An 18,500-nucleotide genomic window follows, 5' to 3' on the forward strand; every position below is an offset into this window, starting at 1 on the left:
CCGCCTCTAGGGTGGGCCGAGGGGAGGCGGCGGCGGGAAGGGGTCCGGCGGCGGGACGGCGGGTTTGGATGAGGTACTGGGAGGGAGCTCTTCGCTGTGAGGCACTGGCACAGGTTGCCCAGAGAAGCTGTGGATGCCCCATCCTTGGGAGTGTTCAAGTCTGGCTTGCCTGGAGCTCTGAGCAGTCTGGTCCAGTGGAAAGGTGTCCCTGCCCATGGCAGGGCTTTGGAACTGGGTGATCTTTAAGGTCCCTTCCAACCCAAGCCGTTCTGCGATTCTATGATCCTGCTGTAAGGCGCTGCTCCGCTTAGTTTGCCTTTCCGGGCTCGGCCTGGCTGTGCCGAGGAGCAGGGAAGGGGTCGGTGGGGTTTGGGCGCGGGGCAGTGTCTGGGTGCGCTGTGGTGGCTCCTGGGCTGGAGGGTGCAGGTTTCTCACCAGCGTTCTCGTCTTCTAAAAGTAATATTAGATTTAGGACCTCTGCTGCCTGTCTCCTAACAGGAGCTGTTATAAATTTAACACAGAAAGGCCGTAATCTTGCTAACCTGTAGTTCATTTTTAGTTTCAACAGGTGATTTGAGCAGTCGTTTATGGCATCATTTTTCTCATGCAGGACCCTCACTTCTTTCAGATAGTCGTAAAATCTGCAGACATCCCTAGGACTGGAATCTGAATCTGGATGTTGTTGCTCCCCAGACTTTGGATAAGACACTTGAAATCATGAAGTGGATTTTAACTCTTCTGTTTATTGTCTTTTCACAGATTCATAGAATATTTGGAGTTGGAAGGGACCCACAAGGATCCTCGAGTCCAACTCTTAAATAAATGGCCTGTATGGGAATTGCACCCACCACCTTGGTGTTACCAGAGCCATGTTCTAACCAACTGCAACTACAGAAAATTAGTTGTTTGTAGTTATTTAACTACAAATACCAATGTGCTCTGTCAATGAACCCGCACATCACTGTTGGGACATCACAACATCCCAGCTGTGTGCTGCTCTGCTTGAGGATTTTGAAGCCCAGATTGCCCTGTCTGGTGGAAATATTTCTGGTGGAGATATATAGGTACAAGCTCTGCCATTTCACAAGCAGGATCAAAAGTAAGATCAGGATACACCTGGCTCAAATGCGTGAAACAGATATGGCATGTCGAATTTCGGGCTGTTCTAAAATGGACCAAGGTAAAAATGAGTTATATAGCATTGGAGATGAAAATAATGAAAACAAAGAAATATTGCAAAAAATGACTGTCTTGTTGCCTGTCTTTCAGATGCCTCAAAATAAAGAGTCCTTGCTGTTGTGACATGAGCCCAAGCATAATTCTCATGCCTCTCACTCCTGTGAAAGGAACACCTTGTTTGGAGAAGCAGCATCTTATTTGCCACTTGAGGAACCCTGCAGTGCTGACTTCTCTTCCATATTCCAAGGGAAAGGACAGATAAGTCCAGTCTTTGCCTCTTAGCATCTGTCACATTTCCAGTATTAGAACCCAGACATTTGCTGGGGAGATAAAAACCACTAAGACTCAATCAAGGTGTAAACATCACAGGAAAATCAGTTCAAAGCTGGATCTAAAGGCTCAGCTCACCCTGTGGAAAATGCTTGTGCCTTAAAGCTGGGTTCTGAGATAAGGCAGCCTTTCTGCAATGTGTGCAGTGTAGCACTAGAGTAGAAAGATGCTGAGAAATTCCATTTAAAGGGTCATGATGTGGATCGTGGCTCTGAATGTGTTTATTGTCACATGACTGAGTAGATCTTAATGGAAAACCATTGGAAATCACACATGCGGCTAAAAGAAACCTACCAGTGCCTCATCTGTAGAGGTGCTTTTATATCACTTTATAAAGTGCCTGGGAAGTGCACAGAAACAGCCGTCAGAGGAAACCTCATCTCAGTGCCCATCACCTGGAACTGAGCAGATAAGAAATCTTCAGGTAGCTTGCTTGGCCTTACCAGGATATGGTTACATGCCCACACAGTGATTTTACCAGTAAGTCAGATTTTATTTTTCACTCTCATCCAGTTGCCTCCTCAACTTAAATTTATTGCTGCAAATAACTTTATTTGGTCAATGCAAAATTTATTGTAGCCTTTCAGTATGAACTGTAAATGCTATCATCAGAAGCTACTGTAAAACATCTTCATGCTGGTTTGAGCAAAGAAAATGCAAGAACTGTAAAAATACTAAAAATGTGTTGTAAATGTTCACATTTTGATAATGTTCATTCTGCAAAATCCTGTCTCATTTCATATTTTGGATTCTGAATATTTTATGGGTAGTTTACCATCATATTCCAATAATTTCAATATTAGTAGCTTTTTAATGACTCTTAACATTACTGTGAAGGTACTTCTATCAAGGTGAATGCCTGTTATCTCTACATTTTGTGACATTTTTAATAGCTAAATATTATCTCCATTTATCAATGGCAGACCTTGACTAACATAGTCTGTCTCCTAAAGCACAAAAGGACATTATTCCAGTATTCTAGTTCTGTTCTCCTTTGCATTAACTACAAATGTCGCTTTTATACCAATTACACTTTCTCCTCATTGCTTAAATAATGTTTCTGTTAGTAATTTCAAGTACTCTGCCCTCAATAAAGCTATGCATCTAGTGCTCACCTTCATGTCTGTAGGTAAAAATCTTGAAAGATTGTGTACAAAGGTAGTCTGGGCATTTTTCTGTTTAACCATTCAGTATTGCAGGTGGTTGTAGTGATTAATTGATTTTAGCAACGTTTCCGTGGCTGCTGCTGGGATACAAACCAAATTCTTGCTTCAGGGGTTGAACTGCTCAGTTGGTTCTGATTGCTCAGTATGGCCAAGGGAAAGAACAGGTGATTATGAAATAAGGTGATGGCTCCTGGGTGTGCTCTGGAGTTTGTGGCAGCGGTCAGGTAAGGGAACAGACAGGGTTAGGAACATGAAGGAATGTGGAATGACAGGGCATCCTGTGGTTGTAGCCAGGCATCTGTGTTATGATGTAGGGTTTAGATTAGATTATGAAGGGTTTTGATTGAAAGGTTTAGATTGGATAACATGTTATGCTGTCTAGTTTTGATGCCTTTGTTGTCTTTGAGATACATGAGCTTTTTCTGAGGCTATTACTGCCTGACAGGGCTGGAGATAGAGTTTTTTAAAAGGTTATAGCAGAATTTCTGGAGGAAAAGTAATTGAGAAAGTGGTAATTTTTGGAACTAAAAGCAAAACAAGTTTTTTATTTGCTTCACAATGGCTGTAAGCCAAGAACAAGGCTGCAGTCCAGTATAACTTTTTCTCTAAGGGGGTATGGAAGGAAAGTGCATGGAAATACAATTGAAATTCACAGTATTTCAAAATAGAGATGACTACAACAGTGAAAAAATTTATGAGTGCTTATATAAACAATCTGGTTTTTAAGTGAAAGGAGAACTGCTTTTTATTAACAAATTATAAATTGTCTCTTGAATGAGTAATTTCATTCCTTTTGGGTGGGAGGCGTGGGGATCAAAAATCCATCTTCCTTAAAACTGTGATGAGAAAACCTGGGACTGGGTTTTCTGAGATGCTCTTTTGACAATTTCCGTCATGTCTGGGGGTGATGAATTTTGAAGATTATAATTTGCCATTCATTGCTATGTTAACATGCAGATAGTTTACTTAATTTTAGCTTCCTGGTGAAAAATTTAATAGGTTAAATACTTAATAATTTTTTAAGCTCTTGGTAGTGTTGTGGAACGGTAAACATTTTGTATTTTTTCTAAATATTGCTTACATTTTTGTGATAAATGTGAGCAAAGGAAACTTTTCTAAATATTTATTTAACACCATGCTACTTTCTATACATTTTTGAGGTGCAGAAGAAACAAAAAAGAAACTAAGAAAACTTCAACTTGGTAATGTTTTTCAGATGTTTCATTCCATTAAAGGAAGCTTTACTGTAACACTTTGAGGAACTGCTGTCGGCTGATTTATTGTGCTTGTGGAGCTGATACAGTGAGTATGAGAGCCTTCCTGCTGGCTGTGGGGATAGTTTTTGAAATAGTTTTAACCATAGCTTCTTAGCACTAAGGTTGTGTTTAACTTAGTGTCAAGTTCTCACTGTAATTGCTAACGTTAGTTGATACAATATACTTGTTGTAGCTTTTAACCTTCGTGAAAGCCTAACTGGCTAGTGGAAAACAATGTACAAATTGAATCTTATAAAAAAGAGTTCAGAAGCTGCTGAAAAGTTGAGTGATTTTATATAAAAACCTTTACAAGGAAAGGGTTAGTGGTCTTGATTGCATTTCCCTTTAGACAGAAATCCTCTGTCCAAAGCTACAGCCTCCAACCAGTACTTTCTCCAGACCAAATCTAGACTGTCAGCAGATGTGCTCAGAAGAAAATGGACATGTAAGGTGTATTATGTCTGCCACTAAAAATAATCCTTTGAAGTTGGGGTATTTTAATGTATCTGTTCCTTCAATATTTTTCATAAGCTGGGTAATTGACATCAAAATAACTCCACTGCAAGTACGTATTTTGCTAACTCATTTTTAATTGTGGTTTGAAATCTTTGAGAGCTCCTTGTTACCATGTTTTGTTTTGGTTTGCTTTTTGTTCTGTTTTGACATTGGAAATGCATTAAGCATTCTTAGACCTGAGCTAACCTTGGATTTGCTGCCAGAATCCCCATGGTCAAATTATGTCTTCATAATCAATATTTGCTCTTTCTTCTGAAATACTGTGCATCTCAGACAGATTTGGCCTCATGTCGCTTAAATAATTACAAAATACTTTTAAACTACATAGGAGTTAAGTTTGAACATTTGTGTTAATAACTGTTCAACCTGGAGAAATGTCTTCTATTACAAATTAATGTATTTGCTCTGCTTTTAAGCTATTGTAATGAACTGTGGCTTTTAATACAACTAAGGAATGGATCAAGGTCTGCAAGCATCTATGCAAGCACAGATACTGTTTCAAACTATACTGAATGGAAGATGTGAGATGTTTTTTGCAGTTATTTTCCTTTTTTTTTTTAGTGCTAAATATTTGCTTAATACAAGTGTACATACAAGTAAATTTGTTTTAATTGGTGGAAGAAGGCTTTAAAACTCACTAAAATAGATTAGAAAGGCTGTGCTTTGAAGGGCAGGGGAGAAGGATTAGGGACTTCTTAGAGTTTGCTTGAAGGCACTAAACAAGGATCTCCATCTTTCCGAGGCAATAGGTGGGGTGGGATGTGGCAGCTGCATGAGTAGGTAGAGGAGAAAAGAGGGCAACATTCAGGGCAGGGAATCTGGATGGCAGGACATGATGAGATGCTTGGGTTTTGAATACTTCTTAGGTTGATTAGAGTTTCTGATGGGCTCATTTTGGCAGTTGATAATTGCTTGGTTGGATAACTAGTTGTTAGTTTAAAAGGAAATTCTGCCTTGTTAGTAGCAGCAAGTCTATCTTCCTTTCTCAAGTGTTGTTTCGTCTTACTCAGTGAAGCTTTATTTCCATCTACAAGAGGTAGAGATCCTTCCTTCATACAAGGAAGACTTTATTACCTCACCATTTTGTTATTTGTTATGTTGTTAAACTGGGGGTGGAGATACTGTACCACGTAGAATGTCAAAGCTGAAGGATGCTTAATGTCTGAAGCTTTTCTGGCTTTAGCTTTGTGTCAGTGTGACTGGAGTAACACCAGAATTGTAATACTCTTCATGATGACCATCCAGGTTCAATATTCAATTTAGATTTATTTTAACCCAAGGGTTTAGTCTCTTTCTGATTCCTTTTTGGACATTTAATGATGTCAGAAGTGCAAATCAACAAAAATGATTCAGCCTATTTTCTAGAATCCCTATGGGGAAAACTTTCTGTTCATGATGTTTTCAAGTGGAACCTGCAAGATTTCGTTTAAAAAGCCCTAATAGTCTGTGTCTTGAAGGAAATATATAAGCATTTTTCAGGTAGTGTCTCCTGTTAGAACAGCTGAAAGGCCACACTCCTAATGCAAGTATCTGTTGAGATTTGGACTTTTCAGTATCTCTGAAAAATGCAGTGATCAATGACAGTACCTTATTGCAGGAAGCTAATTGTGACAGACTGTTTTAGAGAGGCAGGGACTGGAAGTAAGAAAACTTGCCAGTTTCCTTTGGTACGTGGTTTGCAAAGGTTTTTAATTCTTTTGTGGACAGCACATAAAAGAAACTGGATACTGAAGACCAGTGGGGCTGGAAAACCTGTGAGATGTTGCTAAAGACGAGATGAGGAGATGAGCTTAAGCAGAATTTGGCATGTTAGCAAAAGTGATTATTGGGTCAAGGCAAAGTGGGCAAAGAGTAAAATAATGTGGAGTCTCAGAAAATGAGAATAGCTTGGGCAACAGTTTGGTCTGAAGTGGACAGAAAGGATATAGCCTCAGACATGTGAATCAGCATTAAAACAAGAGGGTCCGTAATCACTTCTATTTACTAGTGCTGCCATTACTCAAATGACAATTAGTTCAAACATGAGAGGTTTTTGATATGTGTGTGTATATTTTTATATATTTATTATTCCCCATTGTGAAATCTGGCATTAATTCTTTAATTTCTTGGGTATTTTGATTCCAACAATGAAACCTAAACCTTGTTGAATGTTAAAAAGAAAATAAAACCACCAAAAAAAAAAAAAAAAAAAAAAAAGAAAAAGGGTTGAGAACTCTCAATACAGGTCAAAATGCCAAGCACTCATCTTGTGTGGGTGGGTACACTTGCAAAATCTTCAATTGCCTGATTTGCCTGTATACAAATTTCTGCTCCCAGTGATCCTTTTGAAATTCAGTGTGTAGAACGGGTAGTGCTTCATTAGCCTCGATTTATTCGTTAGAGAGCAGAGTAGATACACAAAAAACAATGAGATTAAGGTTACCAAGGCAACTTTGATTTTGACAATTCAACTTTAATTTTGGCAATACCTAATTTTTATTTCTTGGCGTAGCAACCTTAATGAGTTGAGGCTTTGAGTTTTTTAATGTAGCTTTTATTTTATGTGGGAAATACATTGGGGATCTACCTTAATATGCTAAAATAACTCACCAGAAATGCTCTCTCCTTTAGCAGTATGTACTGCTGTATGTTCTGAGTTACTAGGCTGTACATAGCTATGTATGTGCCATACAGTACATGGCTGTATAAAAGTTCGCGTATTTCTTCCTTAGGTCCTGTGACATGTAGACCCTTTAGAGTTACTGGCTTCAGCTCCATCACAACATCCTTACATGTGTTGGTGGCATCTTGACTACTGAACCACGCTGGTGTACGTTGAATTGGAGGGTCAGGTAAGTGTTTGTTTATGCTTGAATACAGCAAATAAAAAAAGCAAAAAGGTTCTTATATAATTTTCAATCTGTAAGTGGTCACAAAACTGGCATTTATCCTCCCTTTTCTCTTACTCACTAGAGACTCCAGAATTCAGCAGTATTGGCAATCTGATGCTTGCTGTGTCATCACATTAAAAGGAATAGGCAATTTAATAAGACTTGGTGACACTGGGTAAGGAAAAGTGTTTAATTTTTTTCTTTCTATAATCAGCAGTCTACTGAAATGTCTCACATTACCAAGTTGTATTTTTTACAAATACTCTTCAGAGTTGGTACAACTGTTTTGAGATTGATTTATTTGTATAACAATTAACATCAGATTTTATATCTTATTTGTAAGCTTTTGGGAGAGTGGTGAAAGGAGATTTTTTGGTATCTTGGCTAGTGCAAAAGCAGTAATATACAAACTATGTCAGGACAAAAAATATTGAGTCAAATTAAGTTATGCTATGCCAAATGATACTTGCATGGATGAAAGTATTTCATTTACTCTGAAACAAACACTGGGTATCTTCTCAATCATGTAATGGGCTTATATTTTTTTCCTAATTTTTTATTTAGTTAATTCCATATAACTATGGTATATATTTAAAAGTGTATGCAGGACTGTATTTCTTAAGCTTATATCTTGGTTTGACATTTCACTGATCTTTGAGTTAGTCTTAACAACATAATTAGCATTTTATGTTATTTTAACAATTTTTGGATAGTCATAACATAATGAAAGTAAGTCAATTCCTTGCAGCATAGTAGCTGTATTATGTAAAAAGGTTGGTTGGTCTTTATCTACATGTATTATGATCATTGGAAGTTTAACTGAGGAAACTTAGAAAAGACAGAAATGTTAGAAATGTGCATTGTAGTATAAAGGTTTTATATGATAAATACACTGTAATCTGGTAAAACAAATGGATTCAGGTCAAACGAGAAACCTGAAAATCATGTTTCTCCTTCCTGCATTGTCACTTTTAAAAAGAAAGGATATTTATTGTCGTGGCAAGTATGTCAAATGCAGTAGTAACTTTTCAAATGCTATCATTTTTATGATTATATTTTGTGCTTACCTAATTTTGGTTTTATCTTTCATTGTGCCGAGCAGCACTTTAGCAATTTTATAATGCAAGTGTTCCTCTTATAATGATAATCTGTACGTCCAAGGTGTGTGTGAATGGCAGTTAAACATTTCTGTGTATCACTTGAGTGTTCATTGTATTTGCAGTATATGCAAAATAAAACAGAGCAGTTCTTTCCTCAAAATTACTTATCTTTAACTTGCATCTAATTTTGCCCTACAGGTTAAAAAACCCTCAAGCAACACAACAAATGAACAAACAAAAACCAACTCAAACAAATGACTTTTCTTGAGAAGCTCTATTTTGTGTGTGTTTCACAAACAGCACAGAATGAAGAGCAAGGTTTATTTTCTCTACAACTTTGTCTTTCATCACCTGAAAGTTTCCTATCTCAGATTTTTAAGTCTTTCCATCACTGATGGCATTATAAAATAATGGTATAGTGTATTTCAGGGTTATTTTTGAATTAGTTTACTTAACTTATTTCTTAATTGGCAGCCCAGAGAAGAGTTGAAGGAGCATATGGAAAATTACAGAACTTCTACAGCCCTTTTGTCTTCATTTTGGGATCAAGTATTCAAAACCAGACATCAGTTGAGCGGACATCACAAACAAATCCATCATGAAGAAACAACAAACCCACAAATGAAAGACAGGAAGAGAATAAAGAAGCCTGAAGATAATCCTGTGTGTTTCAACACAAAAGCAACTTGAAAGAAGGATTCAGGCTAATTTAAATGCAGTACCTCCAGTAGGTATGATCTGTATCATAGCAAAACTTGCTATTTTCTTTCTTCATTGTATAATATTTGGTAATCTGGCACATTTATTTGCTGATTTATTTACATATCTTTGTAAGACAGTTGCCGTTAACCTGAACAAAAATAAGGTACTCTTTTCAAACAGCTGCCTTCTTCTTGGTTTGGAATAATACCAGTCTTTGGAACAAATTATGCAGGTGCTGATCAAAAGATGCAGCTAAAGGTTTTCTGTTACAGTTTGTTACAAGCTTGTACAAGTTTGTTACAAAGTAGAGCCACTGAAACAGGCTCTTTCAGGAGCCAAGAGAGATGCTGTGAGACTTCTTGGAATCCGGCGAGTTAACTAGGTGGAAAAACAGCTTTCTTTGTAGTCACGGCTGAATTTTTAGGAGGAGCATTAACTGAAGCACCAATTTTATCAGTTAGCATAAAATTCTACTTATCTGCACTTGTAAGAGTTAACACCAAGACTTTCCCTGACCTCAAGTGCATCCTTTCTTCCAAACAGAATTTGAGAAGGCATTTGATGCATTCCTGTTATTCAGAAAAGATCTCTTTTTCTTTGATAAAGAAGATAATCTCTGGTAGCCACCTGTCCATAAGTTGACATTACAAAATATTCTGATAACTTTGCTAATATTTAGGTAGAGAAGCTTGTGTACATCTCTTTCTCTAAGTTTCTTCTAAGTATGTGCATTTGGTTTGGGATGTGTTCTCTTTTTGTTGGTCTTTGTGGCCATACATATGACTGTTACATTGTCAGAAAACATTTTTACAATAGTTTAACTAGAGAAATAACTTTCTGACTTCCACAGTTGTGTATCATAAATTAATTCAAATTGTCAAAGTTTTTTTCCCCAAATGGCTTCTTTATCCTGCTGTTTTCTAGGACTTACATAATTGTTTATACTGAATCTGGCTTTTCTCATTTGTTGTCGCTCACATGGAAAGAAATAAATACATGTTTTAGTAGCTTGCTGACATTGGTATTATAAAAAGAAAGCAAAAATGGAGTTTGGGTTTGGTTAGTCAAAGGTCTAATTGCTTGAAGTGAGCTAGAGCATTTTTGTTAATAAGGAGGGAGCAGACCAATATGCTGATGATGTACCTTGCACATAGGCATCTTTTGGGCTTTTTTTAAATGAAGCAGTCAGTTAACAAAAGTTGTCTCTGTTTGAAGTTGCAGAAGTATAAGGTTAAGCACTTTACATCGTTACATCATTACAATGGTTACTTGTGGACCAGTGGGGTATGACAATCCAGATTTTATCTTAGGTTTCGTAGGAAATCTGTCATCTGATGTACACACTGCATCTCTGTTTTGAAAGAAAAAGGAGCATTTATGGACTGTCTGGAGCTCTTCCTGGAAATGCGAAGATTAAAAACTTGAACTTTTCATACCTAGTTCTGACTCGAGCTTTGCTTGACTTCTGTACAGCAAAACAAACTTCATGTCAACACTGTTCCTTTCTTACAGCCCCCTGAGGTGCAAACTCATAAAACTGGCATTAGCCATAGTCCCAGCCTGCAGCTGTCTCTTAATTCTTTCTGCTAAAGGCCTTGTCCCCACAGCAGAACAGGATCTGTTGGTGATCACAGCCAGCTCGGTGGTGTGTCCTGCAGCACAGATGGAATAGCTGATGGCAGAAGGGCATAAGGGTAACCCTGCTGTGCTGACTGTGGCTCTGTGAGCATGGGCTGTGCCCTGCACAGAGCTCCAGAGTGCCAGAGCAAGCTGCCTCATTTTCTCTTCGTACCACAATTGTCTCTCTTTATGCCCATATTAACAGACACACATGGGAAGTATATTTTAGAGTCTATGGATACTGTAAAACTTCAAGGAATTCCTTTAAAATGAGGAAGATCTGCTGTCAGGTGGTTACCAGCAAAGTGTTGGTAGCAGGTCCTGGAAATCCAGCTGTTTTCCTGGGCGTCCTGTGGCGCTTTGTTTGTTTTCCACCGTGAGGGGGCAGCAGATGAACAACATCACGCGGGCTGTTTGTTACCTTTCAAACGCTTTTCCAGTGTCCCTCTCTGCCTGTGAATCCCAGCAGGGGCTTCATACCAATGGGAGAGTTTAAAATTATGATTCCTACCTGGAATGTACAGGAATGATTCCTGTAGCTGGAATGTATGAATTTGAAGTCTTCATTCTTTTCAGTATTAAGCAGTAGAATTTATTTAGTAAAATCTATCTCAAGTTTATAAAAAGGGCAGTTCTATATTGAGACTTAAGATTTTTATGACTATGGCATTAGGTGTGTATATGTTTTAAAGGATAAAATAACCAAGCATCCCAACCCCATGTGCTTATTAGTTAATGTCACCTAAGTTTTACTTAACATCTTTCAAATATTTATTTTCTATATTTCAAATTGCATATTACAATTAAAGATAATGTTCTCACAGCCATTCTTCTCCCATCAGAAAATAAAACTGAGAATACACTAAATCTAGTGATGCTTTTCATTTGTGTGTAATTAATGTGTTCGTGTACAAGGATGGCTTGTGACTTCTGCTGACAGAGCATGGGAGTTAAAGGCCTCAATTCACAGGCAGTACTAGTGGTGCTAAACAATAGAACCAAATTTTATTGCCTTACTTCAGCCACAAAGTGCAGTTTTATCACCTAGAACTTTATGGAAGTGTACCATATTATTGATTGGGAGTAGAGTGGGGTCCTTTTTCAGACTGTAGGGAAAATGGTGATTATTACCTACCATTGTGAATTTTTTGAAAGTGTGTGTCTGTAATTCTGTTTAAGTTACAGATAAAGTAGTTAACAAAAAGCCACAGAGAGAGGGAAGTCAAGCCTTTTCAGCTGCTGAGTTTTATCCAGGAGTTTATATAAAGAAAGGAAAACCATAGTGGCATCTGTGAATATCAGCTCCTAGTATCAGTGTTCAGAAGCTAACTGGGAAGAATGAAACTTAAGATTCCTAACAAGACTGGTAGACTTGCCTTAATGATTTTCATTAAAATTGTGTTGTAAGGTATGTGGGACCTTTATGGAGCCTAAAACTTTATCAAGTGACTTGACTTTTTTTTCTTTTGTGGTGATTTTTTTCTCTTTAAAGATTACAAATGTTTAAGAGAAGAGGAGAAACTAGTTACGAAGATGTATTCAGAATGGCACAACTTGCCTTTCAGAGTTGGCTTTCATCTTGAAGTCCACTGTTTAAATTACAGGTTTTTTCATAGAGACCCCATGGTTTTACTGAGGTCACTCCAACAACTCCCCTGAGTATTTAAGGGGAGCATTCCCTTATGCAAGTTAAGGGCTTTTAATATTGAAGCAATCTAAGCTTTATTTTTCTGGTGCAAGAAAGATCCACACAAATAACTGAGGATTAAATTCCCTTTTGCCTATTTCTTGTTTTGAGTACTGTTGCATAAAATAACAACTGTATGATTCACTCTTGCTTTGTGCAGTAATTAACAGGAATAGTTTTACCAGTAAAAGTCTTGAGTATAGTACAAACTAATTCCATAGTATTCTAAAATACTTTGTTTTCAAAATAGCTGGACTTGAATTGCCTTTGCAAATATGTCATGAAAACAGCTCTGTTTTCCTCATAGAGTGTTTAAAGAATGAGTAATCCTGTTTATTACATCTAATATATGAATGTACTACATGTATTTGGGAATAGTATTTACACAGCTATTAATTATTTACAGTGTGTTTTGCAAGGACATTGTTTCTGTTTGTTGAGTGCTGGTCAATAATCTGGGTAGATGTGTATGCACTTTTAAAACTTGCTATAGTTGGTTTTCACAGGACAAGGATTTTAAACTTCTATGCTTCTATTTCTCTCTTTGAAATGATTGTGTGTTAAAGATGTGACTTTACAACATTAAAGACTTGTGTTTGAATTTGTGAACAGCCAGTGCTGTTCCTCTGTTGCTGAGGTATGCTAAGCACAGTGAGGGGGATAATCTAGAACATCAAGGAATTTGGGATAACAGATCTGTAATCTGCATCAGCCTTTTCAAATGTTTTCTGTTTCCCTTCCTAGGAATCATCTCTGTATATTAACACATATATAATTTTCATATGGAGGTTTTTTTCCCCTTCTTAAATAAATTCCGCTTGCAAGCCTGAAAGAGTATAGGTTGTATAACAGAGACAAAAAATTTCTAGAAAGCTTTGGTGGACCATTCAAACATCAAAATAGAACAATCCAAGATGATCATGTTGCATTATGCAGTATTGGCTGCTAGGAAATTAATTTAACACAGCAAATGATGTCATTTTGGGAATATAAATAATTAAAAGATAATAAACTAGTAACTGAAGTATTTCATGGTATACAGGTCTGATAGGAATCTTTGTGGTCTTATCTTTCCCATAGTGGTGCCAATCTTTCCTAACTGATAGCCTTAAATACTCATGATAAAAGCCATTAAAAGCCTAAATTAACACAGTAACTGAGAAACAATCCCTTCCAACCACCTACACAGGAAGAATAGATGATGATTTTCCAGCTGTGACAAGGTTAATTTCCTTTCTGACAGGAAGCATTCTTATAGTTAGCTCTGTAGAAACACATGGGAATGCATGCTGGCATCAAAGCCATTCCCTGCTAGCACTGGGAGTTGGGAACAAGGTCTCTCTGACACAGCAGATGTAAACACATACAGGTGGATTGCATGGATGTCCTCTTTATGTTACCACTTACGTAAATTGCTTAGGGAGGAAAAAAGAAGTACTCTACAGTTGGATATTGAGTGCTGTGAGGAGTGATTTTTTTGGGACATGAAAAGGATTTCTAGAGAAAAGGGGTGCTTTTTCCCACTGGTAGTTTTCCCTCTTACATTGAATATGCAAGAACCAAACACTGTGATCCTGTTTTTACAAAACAAGCAAATTTTTAACTGAAATTAGTTTTTTATGGCAATTAGGGATATTGATCTTTAAGGATGTATTTGATTCTGGTTTAGAATTTGTGTTCAGGCACCTATGTAAAGATATAAATACTGCAAGGACAAGGACAGCTTATGCTCCTGGCTTGTTAACTGAAAAGGGTCTCTTTGCTAGTTCAGAGGGATGTGGACTTTAACCATGCCTTTTTTTTTCTCTTCTGGTGCTCTGTGGCCAGATTAAAAACAGGAATGTCTTCTTAAAACTTTTAAAATCAACTTGCACATATAGGCGTATTTCTGGATTTCAATATCATAAAGTTGGGTTTCCAGTTTGACTACATTCCCTTTCATTTTCTGGAAAGCCCCCTACTTCAGTTTTTTGTTTTGAACTTTTTTGAACCTCTGTCAAAGGCCCGGTCTCTGTGACTGATGTTCTGTAGTCTTTTCTGACTCAACCAAGTGATTTGTTTAAATAGACTTTGCATTGCCCTGGTTATACTAAACCCATCATTCTGGGGGAAAAAAAAAGGCAGTTATGTTAGAAATTCTAAGTTACACAGAAGAAAGTACCTTGTAGCACTGTCTGCTTGGAACTGTTGGATCCACTCCATCTTGTTGGTATTTAAAAGGTGAAGCCTTCCTTCTTTCTTCTGAACTGAGCATTTTACAGGATTAGAAAATAAGGTTAAGTGAATGCATAGGATGGAAACAGGCTATGTTGTGTTAATGCCTTCCTGAAACCTCCTTGGTGTGTGCAGTGAGTGGGTGAACAGGACAGTGGGAGCCAATTCAATGCTCGTGATAGTACTTAAATAAAACAGCTTGCGGAGAACTCATCCTATAGGAGCTGGCAGCATAGTGGATAGGGAACATCCACCTTTGTCCACAGTGGCAAAATTACCTTTCCACTGAGTTGAAGAAACAAAATACTCTTGCAGTCACTCGGCAGGAGCGTGGCATTCCAACACTTGAGTGCTGTGGGTGGTGCTGCATCCCGCAGCGTTGGAGCTGTGGCATCACACACGGCGGCACAGGAGAGTAGGCAGATGTCTGGCAGGAAACATGAGTGTGAAGGGGGCTGATAGACGTCTCTTGCTACTGGGACAGATGGCTCTCAATCTCTGTGGTAGCAAGTGTGCCATGTCTTCAGAGACAGGCATTTGCTCTATTAAATATTCTTAGCTTATGTAGAAGCCAACTGACAGTGCTTCAAAAGGTACAGGAGAAGGAGAGTGATGGGCAAAACAACTTCTGCTGGGAGGCTGACAAGGCAGTGTGGCCAGGATCTGTTAATGGTGTTTAGGTGCATAAGTAAACAAGTGTCCAAACCTTTGCAAAATAAATTAAACTCTTGCAAAAAAATGAAGACAGTCACTGTCTAGAAGAACGATTGCAAATCTAGAACTGTCTCCTATTCCTGGTTGTGCTGCTATGTGACCCACAGCGAACGCATAACTAGTTTTAGGAAGCTACTTATTACCTATGAAAATATAATTTACTACCTTCACAGCTGCTTGTGAAGATGATGTCAGCCTCTTCCTGTTCATTTCCCCATCGACAGTTGGAGGTAAACCTAAAGAATGCTGGCTATGTAATGGTCATGCAATGCATTAATTCTTGAAAGATAACAGTGGTAGAACTGGTACAGGAGCGATACTTGTAATAATGTTGGAGTGAAATGCTCTCTTGAGGAGAATTGTTACTATACCAGGGTTGGTGTTAGGTTTAGATTCTTAAAATATGTTCACTTGTTGTTATTTTTTTTAAACTCAAATGTTTTCATTGGTATGTTTTATTTTGGGATGTAAAAATGAAAATAGGTTTGCATGTGTGGGGCTTATCCTCTATTCAACCCTGACCATTCTGTGATTCTGTTTCATTTTTTCAGTCTGTGCTTTCTTCCTGATTAGGTTCATTTCAGGTTCTCCACTGTAAGACTGATATTTCAGAATTTTCATACAAATATGAAATAAAACATTGTAAAATAGAATTTGTCAGTGGGAATGTAAATGAAAGGGGTGTCCTGTTCTTTAAGAATGTACCTCTCAATGTTTTTGTTTTTGAAAGTCGCTTTTTCTTTGTATTTGTGACCTAAATGTTGTCCTTGATGTCTTTACAGAAAATTCTTTGTGTGTTTTCTTCATTAAGTTAAAATTATTTTACCTTAATGTGATTTCCTATTGCTTTTTGAAAATTTCCTGTTCTGCTATATTCCCCTTTCTGGAGAATTTGTCTGATTTTAATTGGTGACATAGAATACACTTGAAGTTGTCCCCCTGAAGTTTGATTCAGAAAAAAAAGATCAAAACAAAATTTGGAAATGGTTCTGGCCAGTCTATCTTGGTTAGACTTACGTTTGAAGGCAAATTTAGATGCAGTAGGTCTGCTGCTGGTAAAACAGACTTCAGCGTTTAACTGCCCAGAGCACTGTCTAAGATGATGCTTTATTAGCAACAGGATCATGTGAAAGATGAGCTGTGGCTTGGAGGATGTGCTGTAAATGCTGATCCCCTGACATTCTTCTGGATTCTCCACACACACTTGGTGTTTGCCTGGAACAAACAACATCCTTCCTATTTGCTTTTCATTTCCTGATAGGAGAAAAGCTTTTTCAAGTGTGAGCTCTGCTCTTGTGCCACTCTGGTGGCAGTTGCAAACACATACAAGTGAGAGACCCTGCAAATTTGGCTCTGCTCATAGAGTTGGTAGGTGTAAATAATCCCTCTGTCAGACAAATTCTGTAAATCTGGTGGCTTTTAAAGAACAACAAAATCCCACACTTTGAGGTATGCACTCCTACCGAAGTCAAGCATTTATATACATTCCTGTTGGGACCCTGGCTCTGTGAAGACCTTTTTGCTTAAGGGAATTGCTTTCTGGCTCTTCTTTACAGCTCTCCCTCTATGTAACTCCCACATAGACTCTACCGAAAGATGTATGGAACACTAGTGGGATAAATACAAAAATATCCAGTAGGTGACAGTATCAGTGCATGTGTTAGAAGAGATACTGGGACAAGCGGTAGTAGCTTATGTAAAAAAACCCAAGAACATGTTCATTCACTAATTGTATGTCTTAATTTGATGGTTTAGGTTCACCATGCAGCTTTTTCACTGATTTTGTCTGAAGCTTTGCTTGTAGTATTTTGATTCTACCCCTCCCCCCTCCCGCCCCCACCCCCACCCCCCCCCGCTCCCGTGGATTGAGGAAATGATCACATTCTTGATAGTGCTAAACACATCTCGTTTTGCGGTGTTGGCGGGGCACGTCATGTGATGAGTGGGAGCATTAGCTGGTCTTAGTAAAGCCGAAGAATATGTTCCAAGTATGAACTTAGCAGCCTCAGTGGATGTTTACGTGTTAAATTCATGTGTGTTTAAGCTCTTTACACTAAATAATGTATTCTTTGCTGCTTTTATTTCTTTTCCTAAAGCTGAAAAGTTGAAACTAATATAAGCTAATGTCCATGAGTCACTTGTTGAGGTATGCAGTGGTTGGTGGAGAGATGGTTTAATTAGTCTGGGTTTGTTACTTACACAACAACAACAACAAAAAAAAGCTTAATCTATTCTGATTCTTTAGCTGTCATAATAATGGTGGTTCTTATTACAAAACTAGTGCTCTGTTTGGAGAGTCTTTTGATGTCTGAACTAAAATCTGGAAATGCATTTATCAAAAGCGATAAAATACCTTGAGCTTAAAGTTCCTTCTTCACCGAGAGCTTTTCAGTATCTGGTAATGGAATAACAGGCTAAAAGGCTTTTTCCTAGCTTTTGTGGCAGGTGTGCAAAAATGCAGAATTGTAAACATTATCCAAATGTTGTAACAAAAAGTGAAGGAAGTTCATACAATGGAATGATCACTTACTGACCTTGTTACAACGATTTCCTTAGTTATTAGGTACAACGTAGTGACAGGGATCCATACTCTTTAAGTCCTATACTACAAAAAATACTTTTAAAAATAAATCATTCTGTAATATCTGTCATGATATTTTGTCTCTTTTTGCAGTATTACTTTAGAAGCACATACTTTTTCATTTACTTGTAATAAATCAGCCCAACTGTTTTGTTGCTTGCAGATTACCAGTGTGCCTCCTTTCACCAGCCTGCTTTGCCCTGTTAGATGCACGTTAGCCATCATGATACTATAAACACTTCCATGCTCAACTTCTGCTGTAAAACTGGTTCCATTTGAAATTGACAGAATTTTTCTTTAATAAGTCAAAAACTTATAATGACAGTCTATGAGATCAGGAAGTGAATAATTTAACTAGTGTTCATTAGAGTAAACAATTGCATTGTCTGAAAGTACTCTTTTGTTCTATGTGAAATTTATACTTAAAAAAATATTTAGTTCCTATCTGCATAATGTTCCTGACCTAAATAGTTAGAGTGTTTGAAATTGCCACTTCTGAAAGAGTTTGCCTGAGTTGGTGTCCTGGCTTGCAGTGTATTCTATTACCATCCTCAGGAGCCGTTGA

General features: G+C 37.7%; 1 long non-coding RNA gene across 2 annotated transcripts in view; it reads left to right on the plus strand.

The window, feature by feature from the left end:
* Window positions 1–79: 79 nt before the first annotated feature.
* The window catches only part of LOC121674607, a 27,257-nt gene continuing 8,836 nt past the window's right edge, over window positions 80–18,500 (plus strand). The window contains exons 1-6 of one of the 2 annotated variants that reach the window (XR_006019700.1): window positions 80–1,180; window positions 1,270–1,989; window positions 3,892–3,977; window positions 7,159–7,278; window positions 7,400–7,492; window positions 8,892–10,085. This is a non-coding gene — a long non-coding RNA (uncharacterized LOC121674607). Of the gene's footprint in view, window positions 1,181–1,269; window positions 1,990–3,891; window positions 3,978–7,158; window positions 7,279–7,399; window positions 7,493–8,891; window positions 18,009–18,500 lie in introns of those variants that run through there. The other variant, XR_006019699.1, reaches the window with a different exon arrangement.

Source organism: Corvus kubaryi, unplaced genomic scaffold, assembly GCF_017639235.1.
Source record: "Corvus kubaryi isolate FWS band 111438036 unplaced genomic scaffold, C.kubaryi_AGA036_p1.0 69, whole genome shotgun sequence".
Classification (NCBI taxonomy): Eukaryota; Metazoa; Chordata; class Aves; order Passeriformes; family Corvidae; genus Corvus; species Corvus kubaryi.